Raw genomic sequence first — 12065 nt, forward strand, 5'->3', positions numbered from 1 at the left:
GCCGGGCACAGCTGCCTCCCGGGTTGCAGGTAGCCAGCCCATGGCCAGTTGGAGTTGGAGATGTGCAGTAGCTTCAACAGTGAAAGAAATAAAAAATTTGACTATTTTGTGGGAATGAACATTCTAAGAACAACTTTGAAATTTTTGTGAATGTTTCTTAGAGTAATCAAAGGGGCATTTGCCAAATGAGAGTTATTAGAAAAGCCGTAAGACTGTCTGAATTTTCATCCAGGGACACAAGAAGAAATTTCCAAACCTTTCTAAAAGTACAATAAGAGACCCAATAAAGCTGCTTTGTGATAGCTTCCCTTGACTCAAACCTGTGCAAAATACTGGCTATGATACTCCACGGATGGAAGAATATGTGGTACCAGAAACATAAAATAGAATATTAGAACTAAGAATGCTTTAGACATTAGGGATTATACTGGAACTCCTAGACTTGGAGAGATAGGAAAGGGGAGAAATAAATGAGTGTGACTTTTTTGGTAGACTCAAGGAGGCTAGTCTAACTGGATAGATGGCTTCATGCTATCGGACAGTGGCATATGGCAATTTTTAACTTCTAAGATAAGAACTTTAATTTCATAGGTAACTGAAAGTCTTTGCATGTTTTTGAAAACTAAACCACTGTAATTCAATCTGTGATGAATCTGAAAACCTCTAGTGGAGATATAGACAGATAGGTAGACATCAATGTTCTATCATGCATCTGATATGACTAGAATTAGATGTAACCAGCCATTTTGCCTGTTTTAAGATTCCTTCATTTTTTTCTTTTCTTAAAAAAAGAAGCATTCTAAAAAGTATAAAATTCTAGAACTTTAGAACTTATTTGCCTAGTGACTTTCCTCCGGTAGTAAATACACACACACACACACATATATACATGTATATATATGAGACAAAAATGAGGATGGCCTTAGGAGAAAGTAGGTACAGTCAATAAGAAAATCATGAAATTGGTGATCCAAGGATGGGGTCCTGTGACACACAACTTGTGAGCAGCTTGTCATGTTTTATTCCATTGCTAGGATACTATTGTGCACAGAGCCAGATCATCCCTCTGAAGCCATGTGCTTCTTCCTCCTTGGCTTCTCCCTTTCTGACCACTCCTACCCACCCCATGTTTCTCACTGTGGCACCCAAAGTTCTCATGAAACACAGGCACTGCCTCTGTCTCACCTCCCACTGCCTGTGAGTCACTAGTTTTTCTTGATTTCTCCATGATTAAGACCAACGCTTTTGAAAGGGCATTCATAGTTCTTTATGAATGAGCCTCTGATTTCCTTTTCAATCTCATCTCCTACAAGTTTCCTTTTCTATATATTCTTATCAAAGGACTACAGCAAAACCACAATGATTGAGGGTAAGATTAAGGCATGGATAATACCAAGTCTTTGTTAAAACAAATTAAAAATATCTGGAGATGGATTCCTTGTGGTTACTGTAGACAGGGACCTAAACGCTAATACTCTTATCAGGATTGGGTGAGAGACAGCATGTGAATAATGAATGCTCATTGCCTGTTGTGGAGGAGTAGTGAGTCCCTAAGATCTCGGTGCCAAATCATGGCAGGTGAGTTCCCAAGCCCTGCTGTAGTAGAAGCAGCCTTCCCCATGAACCTCAGAGACATTCTTGGTACAGAGTGCTGACATTGCTCCTTGGTCCACACACACCTGGCCCGATCCTCTTCCCTGTGACATGTGAATTAAGAGTAAGGATATCAAATGATGATCAAGAGCCTAGGCTTTGGATTAATTCACATGTAGAATGAATTTTCTGCTTAACATCTACTACCTGTGTTACCTTTGGAAATAATGCAGATTTAATCTCTCAAAGCCTCTAAATTCTCACCTGGAAAATTGAATTGCTATTTGTGTTTTAAAAGAAAATATAACTAAACAAGCAAAACACTTAGAAATTAAAGTGTGGAGGCTGCTGCTCTAAATTTTGAGGGATTAAGCTTTAGAGCTATGACTTTCCTTTCACTTTTAAACCCAATAGTGCCTAAGGGGCTGTGTTCAAATTTAGTGATCTTTGTTTTATTTTCCTCCAGTTCATGGAGGATCCAGCTTGTGCTTGAATTTTAACTGTTTTTTTATATGAGCACTGTCACTAGAACCATCATCAGTTCCATTCCATTTTTAAAATAAATTTGTTCACTTAATTTTTAGACTTAAAAATTTAAGAAATAAAAAAAATATGATACGTGAAAAAAATACTCCAAAAATTTTATGGTCTCAAAAACGAAAACAAAAACACATACAGACACACAAAAATTCCATCTACATTTTGTTTAATGTTATCAAGCTCTTTATCTATGCAAAATTTTGTTAATATTTGCAATTATTCAGTAAACAAACTTTTATGTTCTTGTTTCCATGGTGGTGTGGTTGCCACGTTCCCTTCACACGTCTGTGTTCTATTTTATTCACATAACCAGAAAGGCAGGGCCCTTTCTGCATTATTTTAACGGCTCTATAAATATAATTTTAATGGGTGCAAAAACACTCTTCACCAAAGTAGATACCCTGATGTTGTTAAGAATTGTTTAACAATATTTTCTAAAAACTCAGCATTGTAAATAGTATTTGGGTAATGTCTCCTTACTTACAGGTTTTTATGGTGCCGTCAGGTTACTTTTTTGAACTGTTTGCCCAAAATAGATTTACCCACTAAAACAATATGAGGATTTTATGCTTTTTACATTTATTGTCATATATAACATTAGCTGCTATGATCTGTACTTAGCATGTCACTGCACCCAGAGAGATTATCTATAAATTTTTCTCCAAGTATTTATTCAAACTACATTTGAAATGTATTATTATGTACTGAACACCATTATAGATGTTGATGATACACTTGTGAACAAGACAGAAAAGATATCCTTTTCAGGGAGTTGCAATTTCAGTAGAGAGAGGAAGCGTATTATAAATCAAGTAGGAAGAATAAAAATGAAAGGTGGACAGGAAGGAAAGAAGGAAGAAAGGAGGGGAGGGAGGGAGGAAGAGAGGGAGAAAACATGAGACAAGAAGGAAAAGGAAATTTAAAAAGAAATCTAACAATGAAAAAGGCTCTGCAGAAAATTGTAGTATATGTAACACTTATTCAGCCTAATTAGGAGTTAAAGAACCAAAAATTTTAATGAGAAAATTAATGAACTGAACACCAACTTTAAAATAAAGGCAGGAATATGTGCCTGTCCAAAAGGGTTAGGAAATAATAGTTCAAAGTTCAGAATTTTCATAGAAAAAAAAAATAGGAAAGCAAAATATCAATTACAAGCGAATTCAAGACTCCTATGTGACCAAAATCCGCTCTGAATGAGATCAAAGCAATTCCTCCTTTCTACACTTTGGGGGTAATCTGCTTAATGTAAGCAAGCAGTAAATGATGAGGACTTCTGCGAAATCCATTTTACCTTATAATCTCTCCAGGAACACGAGGCGCTGAAACCTACCATTTTGCCAATAAAGATTGGAATGCTAACATGGATATTAACTCATGAGAGGATAATTCAGGAAGAAAATAATTAACCATGTTGACTTTTCATTGATATTTGAAAGGAAGAAGCCTGATTAGATCATTAAGTTTATTTCCCACAGGCCAGAGCAAGAGAAGCATTTAGAGAAGGTCACTCAGCCTCATATTTTTCTGCGGGAGGTTCTTGGCATCTCCTAATTGGAATGACTGAAAATGTTCCAAATAGATTGTTACCTTCTTCACAAATGATCACAGAACATATGATGATTCAAAGGGACTTGCAAATGCAAATAACTCAATTAGGGAAGACACGATTCCAAGAAAGATAATATGGTTGCAATTGATAAATTTGTTACTAAAAATATTCATTTTTCTGTACCAGTGTTTTGAAAGTGCTAGAAAGTAACTTCATTCTTTTCACCTACGTGGCCACCAGTTAGGATTGTATTAAAGATGTTACTTCTTAAACTGAATATTTTACCTTTGATTTTTTTCCCCTTTATTGCAGTTGCAATTTTTCAATTGCCAGGAAATTTCCCAATTTGAGGCTGAGCATAGCATTAGAGTTGAGCAGTTGTCTGCATAACAATATTTTTGAAAATTAATTAGTCACTGAGATAATGATCCTTTTTTCTCCTTGGGATTCTCACTTGCTGAGAATAGTGTGAACTATTTTTTTCCAAATTGAGTGGTGGCTTTTACAGAACAATGAGAGGGCTGGTACAGTGTGGGTGTCTTTTGTTTTAAAGTGCTGTCTTCTATTGTGAAATTAAATTAAGCAAGTCATGTTCAGTATTAATGCTATTTCCCATTTCTTAATAGATTCATATTTACAGCGGTGTGAAAAAATATCTCGTTTAGATTGGTCAGTGAGTCTCATAAAAAAAATGTATGTTTATGAATCTGTTCTTCAGGTTCTAATATCGGGGACTAAAGTAGATGTGATTTATGATTTTTTTCCCTCCTCAGTGTGTGGGCAGTTGCAAGGAGTGACTTTGCCCTCCTTTTAAGTCAGTCTTTCTCCACTAGGCTGCCTGGAAGAATCCTCCTACACCAGATATTCGGAATTAACTGATCTGGGATGATGTTAGTCTTGGCATTTTGTGAAGGTCCCTAGATCAGACCCACCACTCACATTTGTCAGCCAGGGAAGCCCACATGCGTGTGTTCAAATACTCTAAAGATCTGCACTAAGTTATCAAACTCTCAATACGAGATGCCGTATCATCCCACCTTGACACTAAGTCCTTGTTAGGATCCAAAGGGCTGGTTACACAGGTTGAATTGGAGGACTCCTGGGAGTTCTCATAGGAACATGACTTCACGGGGTGAGTCAGACTGCCTCATCCAGAGATCTTCCCCATCCCTTCTCTTCCCACCTGCGGCTCTGTCCTGCACTGTGACAGCCTGTGTGGACACCCTACCCCCTCAGTGTGTAGACACTCCTGGGAATAGGGGTGTGAACAGCAGACATGACACTGTCTGCCCGTGACAGGATGCAGGTAGGACTGAGTCTCTGTGGGTCAGGAAGTGGGCTTGGACCTTTTTGTCAGGAATTCTAAAGTCCTGGGCACCTGATGCACAGGGTAGAAGGGAAAGGATACTGGTTTGTGTGGGTGTGTCCCTCAAAAGAAGAAGGGCTACCTGAGGAGAATCAGAGCAGGTCTCCAGTACATGCCCTGGTGGCACCAGTGAGTGACCAGGGTGGAGAACCAAGGCTCCCCCCTCCTGCATTAAGGTTGTATAATGCTTCAGTTCTTAAAATACCAATGCCTGTCATTGTATTCCTACAATTTAGAAATGGCATCGCTGAAGGATTAATCCTTAGCATTCCACAGCGTACTTTATTATAGGATTATCTGAAACTATATCTTAGGTATATCGTTATATACATATAAGGTCTAACCCAGAAATTAACCCTGATGTTTTGTTGATGTGTGTGTGTGTGTAAAGGTGTGTGTGTACGTGCACAGGCAGGTGTCTGTCTCTTCGTCTCTGTCATCTGGTCACTCTGAGCCCATATCTTATAGTTTTCTCTATTTCATTGTCTCCCCCTTGATTTCTTGTTCTTTCTCTATTATGTTCTGTGTTTCTCTTACTCTATCACTCCGGCATTGCGTTTCACTTTCTTTAAAAACACACACCCTCACTCACATGCACTCAAACGCACATGCACACGTGGGCACCAAGTAGACTGAAATATGGGTACAGATATGAGTTACATTATAGATATGACTTGTTCAAGAGTATCCAGAGATCAACAGATATAAACGTACTTAGCATCCAAATCAGGATGCTCCTCCCAGATGAGCAAAATTCTTACAAGAAGTTTTTATTCACTTTCCACCTATTTCTCTGGCCTGGGAGAAAGTAAGTACTGTATACTGGAAATGCCACCATTTTAACTAAGAAAATATGCTAAGTCCAATTAAATACACACACACATGGCTATTATTCCTTTGGGTAGACAGATGGCATATATCATCTTCTTACTGAGGAGAAGGTCATTACTGAGTGCAGTTTAGGGGCAATTAACTGATAAAGTGATGATGTCAGCGGCCCAATGTGAGAGGATAAAGGACTGTGGCATTTCCTTAAATAACTGAACAACCCTCATACCCTTCCTAAAATAGATTAAATTATTTGATTCAGCAACACCTCTCTTTCATTTCCATAGAGATTACTGTAGAGTCACATTAAACAAAATGCTATAGGCCATGGATTTATTATCAAACAACTACTTCCTGTTTTAATTTAGAAGCAGATCTCTAGGTTCTGTTGTTTTACTTCCTTCCTCTTAGATGTTTATGTATTTCAAAACGAAGCCATGATGTCGAAGTTTGAAAAAATACACGTGGTACATGCCACTTCCTATAGTTTATTTTCCCATTTCAATAACTATGTAAACATTTATAAGGTTCTGCTTTCTTTGGAGGGGATGTTGTTTGCCCTACAGAACATCATTTAAAGAAAACTAACCTATTAATCCACATACACAATAATCGGCTTGGATCCAACCAGCAATGTTGAAATTTGTTTGGTTTTCTTCAAATAGATTAATAACATATAAATGAGTTTTTAAAAAATTTTATCTTGTAATTCTATCACTTATGTGCTCATTTCCAACCATGCCTAAACCAACCAAATCTAGGTTCTTTATATTGATACTTAATTAATTTGGTGAATTAATTAATTGACTCTTACCGCCACCATAAAGTTACTAAAATTGAGTTTTCTTTTCAAATTATCACATATAAATATATTTTAGGTTCATATTGTTTATACATCTATATATATACAAACACAACATAGAAAATATTTTTCTTGTATATGTTATCTGATGACTTTAAGAGTGGAGAAATGTTACCCATCATTTTTGCAATATACTGCTAAACAACTTTGCGGAAAAATTTGTAACTGAACTGGTGAATCTTAATATCATTTTCCAGAGAACCATATGTGTTATTTCTGAAATATTATGATTCAATTTTGCTTTAATGAACAACTTTCTGAAAAAAATTGAGGAATAGAACTACAATCTGTCATACATAGTGAAGTAAGTCAGAAAGAGAAGGACAAATATTGTATGCTAACTCACATATACGGAATCTAAAATTGGTACTGATGAACTCAGTGACAAGAACAAGGACGCAGATACAGAGAATGGACTGGAGAACTTGAGGTATGGGAAGGGGCGGGGGGTGAAGGGGAAACTGAGAAGAAGCGAGAGAGTAGCACAGACATATATATACTACCAACTGTAAAATAGTCAGTGGGAAGTTGTTGTATAACAAAGGGAGTCCAACTCGAGGATGGAAGATGCCTTAGAGGACTGGGGCAGGGAGGGTGGGGGGGACTCGAGGGGGGGGCGTCAAGGAAGGGAGGGAATATGGGGATATGTGTATAAAAACAGTTGATTGAACCTGGTGTACCCCCCCAAAATAATAATAATAATAATAATAATAAATAAATGCAATTAAGTTAAAAAAAATTGAGGAATATATGTCCTTAAGAAGAATATATGACTAAAATAAGAAAAGTTTCTGTATCTTAAACCCCAAGTGTTTAACAAAAACAATTATAACTTTGTGATTGAACAAAAATATATATTTTTTATAATAATTCAGCTTTTTAATTTTTTTTTGTCATAGAAATAGTCTTCAACAAAATTTGACGGTTCCATTACTTTCCTGTATTTAAATTCCAAGAGCTTCAAGGCTTGCCTTTGGAAGGAAGAGGGAATAAGATCTCAAATGAGAGAGCAACGTAAACTCCACATTCACAAAAGGGAATTACAAGGTCAATTCCAGAACTTCCTTTTCAATTCAAATGAAGCTCCAGACTCTGTTTTCTTTTTTGGAAACTTTTAAACAACGGGGTATTATTTCCCATATTTCATTCATGAAATGGATGATTTAAAATCGTTTTCATGGGTAATGTCTCTGCACCTTGATTTACCGCAGAAAATATGAGTCTGCAGATCTCCTCTACAACTTACTCTGAGAGCCAAAAAAATCCTTGAATAAATGCTTTCAAAGCTAAGGCAGCTGCTTGTCAATTAAGTGAGGCTTTTTATTGGCTCTCTGGTCTTTTCTCAGCACAGATTTTCTTCATTAAAGTTTTTCCCCCTTTTCCTGTTTCTGAACATGCTTTTGTTAAAAGAGCAGCAATAAGACCAAGCTATTACCCAAGTCTGATTCATATTCCTCTAAATATTTAACCTTTTGAGCAATAACAAATGGACTGAAAAAAATTGAGATTCAATTCCATATCACTTAATTCTTAATGGGGATGTTCCAAGTATTGGTTCTCTCTGTAAAAGATGATATATGGCATGTCCTAGAAAGAACATATAGATGTCTAAAATGTTGCGGTGTCTGCATGACATCACCATACTTGTATATCACTATAAAATGTTTCCAACCTTTCCAACTGCTTGTGAGGAAAGAGCTCAACTGTCTAAGGAAAAAAGTGTCTTTTTTTCTCCTACTTTTTTCCTTTTTACGAGGTCTAGAAGGCAGTGAAGGTGATTAATGTGGTTTTAGGTATCATAAACTTGGCAAATGCATACCGATGAAAATTATTCAGCTAACATGTAACTTTCATTCTTCAACAAGTGCATTTACATTCATAATAAGGCAGCATCTACTAGGAGGATTACGTGAATAGAGTCAGTAGAATCTACACAGCAACACACAGCAGCGTGGTTTCCTTTTGTTTACCCATTAATTCCAGCTGGTTGGTTCCATAGACTAAGATGGGGTAAGGGAGAAGAAGGAAGAGTGTTGTCAAGGTTTACACAGCTCCTTAGGATGAAAGGAAATGGACGTGTTCAGAAATGATGCTTGGGAATGCCGTCGACTAGCACAATACAATATAAAACTCGTGGAACAGTTTCATGCACTGGAATCTTTATAATTTTTCTCTCACTTTTTAAAATTTTCAATGAGATTTTTGTATATACGTATAGATACATTTATAAAAGACCCCTTTTCATGTGCAGCTCTGAACAACCTTTAATTAAAGGGGTTTTTTTTTGTTTTTTGTTTTTTTTGAAACCTGGAGAAACCGTCCATTCAAACTCTCCTTTCAAACCCTCCTTTTCCTCTGTTCCTTCCACCTTTAAATCTCCCAATGAAGAATGAATCCTATTTGCATGAAGTTATTCTAGCATAAAATTATTCTTGCTGAAGGAGACTCAGAGGAAAGGGTGAGATAATCAGTAAGGGATCACCCTGTGTGGTTATTCCAGAACACCCTCCCCCAGAAACCTGCCCACCAATGCCCAAGGCTTTGCACAGAAACCACCAGATGTTGTAACAGAGATACTGGTGAGTACAGCTGTGCAGGTAGGGATTCAAGCAGAGACATTTCAAAACACTGTGACTGAAACACTGGGGCCTAATTGAGGTGTTTGCTTTTGGAAGAGTTTCATGGAAGCACCATTTCATAAAGCTGTCTTCATGTCGGGTGTGTACATACCTGCCCACTTATTAAGAGAGAAAGAAAACTCAGGGTCTTGTCTGGGAAAGGAAAAATTCCCAGAAATATCCTTCTCCTTTTCCTGTTGTTACAAGCTGAGGAATATCATGGTAGACCTTAAGTCATAACTAAATGCTGTGCATGCTGTATCCAGTGAGTCATAACATCAAAGAACAGACAGAGAATAACTTTCTTCTTCTCTCTCTCTTTCTTTTCTTTTTTCTGCTTTTGCTTCTGTTCTATCTCAGTGCTTTATAAAGCCAAACGTTGCACAAGTTAATGGGATAAACAACATTGCTTAGTTAGTGCAAGCATGTATTTGTTGGGAAGATTCGTATTGATTATTACATCTAAGTGCTACAAAACTGATTTGCACTTCACTCATACAGGGTTCCAGTGGTGCCCAGGTAAATGCCAATAAATGTTTCCATTACTCTGAATTGTTTTATAGATTTAGATTTGTTAGATTTGACAGCAAGCTAATTGTTATATAAAAGGGCTATGCAAAGCTACCAGAAATCATAGGCATTTTATATCTGCAAATAAAGCTAAAGTTTTTGCTTAATCAGCGTTATTAGGTGCAATGTGGAGACTCATCTTAGCCAAACAGGCAATTGCAATCTTGTAACAGCCTATTTAGTATTAAAATTAATTATTTTAAAGTATCAATGTATTCTTTTGGAAGTACACAAAGCCAGTTAAAGAGATACTTTTTCTTTTCTTATTTTGCTTTTTAATCCACTTTTCAAATTTTATCATTGTTAGTTAACACTAGAGGACAATCATTATATAATCACACATATATGCATATGTGTATATATGAATGTATATATCTAAATGAGCTTTTGAAAAGGATATCTTACATGTTTTCATAAATATATTTCTTATAAAAATTAAGAAATCATCTCAGAAGATCTCATTTGGGGAGTCTTTTCCTGAAAACTGGTAAATCTTTAGGTATTTTTTTTGCAAACATCAATAAGGTATGAAAAATGGGACTTAATTCAGAGAAGTCCTTTCACTTATTTAAACCCAGAATCTTATTACTTTATTTTCTGCTGAAAGGATGTCTATGTGCCAGAGTACCATGAGAATATCAGATCTTCAAAGCACGCTAAAACATTTTCCTGCCCAAGATGTAGTTCAGGATGTCAAAGTCCCAGCACATATTCCTGTGGGATGAATGGCACAGTGGAGAGGAATTCCCAGAGCATCACTTCAGTCATCGGAGTGTGACTCTCTTCTCTGTATTTCCCTGGTCGGTGTAGATGCCAGGTACCCAGGCTGAGCTGGAGGCGTGGCGGTGATGCTACAGCTCACTCGCCTTCCCGGCCTCCTGTCCTTGAACACGCTCTAGGATGGGAATACAATTCTAATTATCCAAGGCAACATGCCTGACATCCATCCATAGAGTCTTTGTCAATGTGTTGTTGTTGGAGCATCTTCTGAGGACTGTGGCCCAGCTTTGCCACATTACAGCAGCTGTGGGTGTAGGAACTGCCTGGCATTGGCTGGGAAACTTCTCCCTATCTGGCAGCACAGTGCTGTCCCAGGATATATTGCAATACCTATCTTAGAAGCCCAGCCTACGGCTTGGGTAGGGTCTAAATGGAATATTCCAATTTGAATTTTGTTTTTGTTTTCCCTATATTTCCAGAAATGTCTCACCTTTCATTTGATATTTAAAAGTATACCAACCTAGAAAACTTTTGGGTGCTGTTTTCAAAACAAAACAAAAACAGACAAATATATATATATATATGTGTATATATATATATATTTAAATACTATGTACATATACTTATACATACATGTACATATATAATTAGTGGAAACAACTCTTTAGAAAACAAGGTCTTTTTAACAACAAGGTTTCAGTGAGAAGACATTTTTTTAATCCTATGAATGCATTTTTTATACCCAAATTAACATTGTTGAATCATAACCATCAGTAGGCGATGCCAGGATGCTTCTGCGGGTGGAGGAGATTCTTTAAGGGCAGCAGCATCTGCTGCTTCAATTCTTCAGTTTTACACGCCTCTGAAATTGACAAAGAACATTCAGGAAGTCCTCTCTTCTCTTCTCAAAATATATAAAGTCTTCCTAAATGGATACTACTTCAATAAACTCTAAGAATACTTTAGTTCAAAGTCATACCAAAAACATATACCATAAAAGCTTAAGATTCATAAAAACTTTTAAGAAAAACATCCTTGCCCTACCTTCTCGCTTTGTACCCTTCCCAGGTCAAGTTTCTTTCATCAGTCTTATACCCTGGCTACTTCTGACTTCCTGTAAATTCTCTCACGTAGAAAGAATGGTATTTTACCCAGAATATCAGGCTCTAACTATTTAATTACTGTCGTGCTCTCAATGGGGTTTTCCCTAGAAGTTTTCTGGAAAGTTCTCCATTACCTCATTCACTGCCACCTGGATAGCACATGCTCTGCAGGTTTAGTAAGGAAACTGGGAGAGAGACGGTATAGGATCACTATGGAAAAACTGCATTGACTGGGTTACAAGGACACCACCATCGATGACTTTACTGGGTCCAGCACACATTCTAGGTATTTTCTATTCACCAATAAACTAAA

The sequence above is a fragment of the Hippopotamus amphibius genome, chromosome 14, assembly GCF_030028045.1.
Source record: "Hippopotamus amphibius kiboko isolate mHipAmp2 chromosome 14, mHipAmp2.hap2, whole genome shotgun sequence".
NCBI lineage: Eukaryota > Metazoa > Chordata > Mammalia > Artiodactyla > Hippopotamidae > Hippopotamus > Hippopotamus amphibius.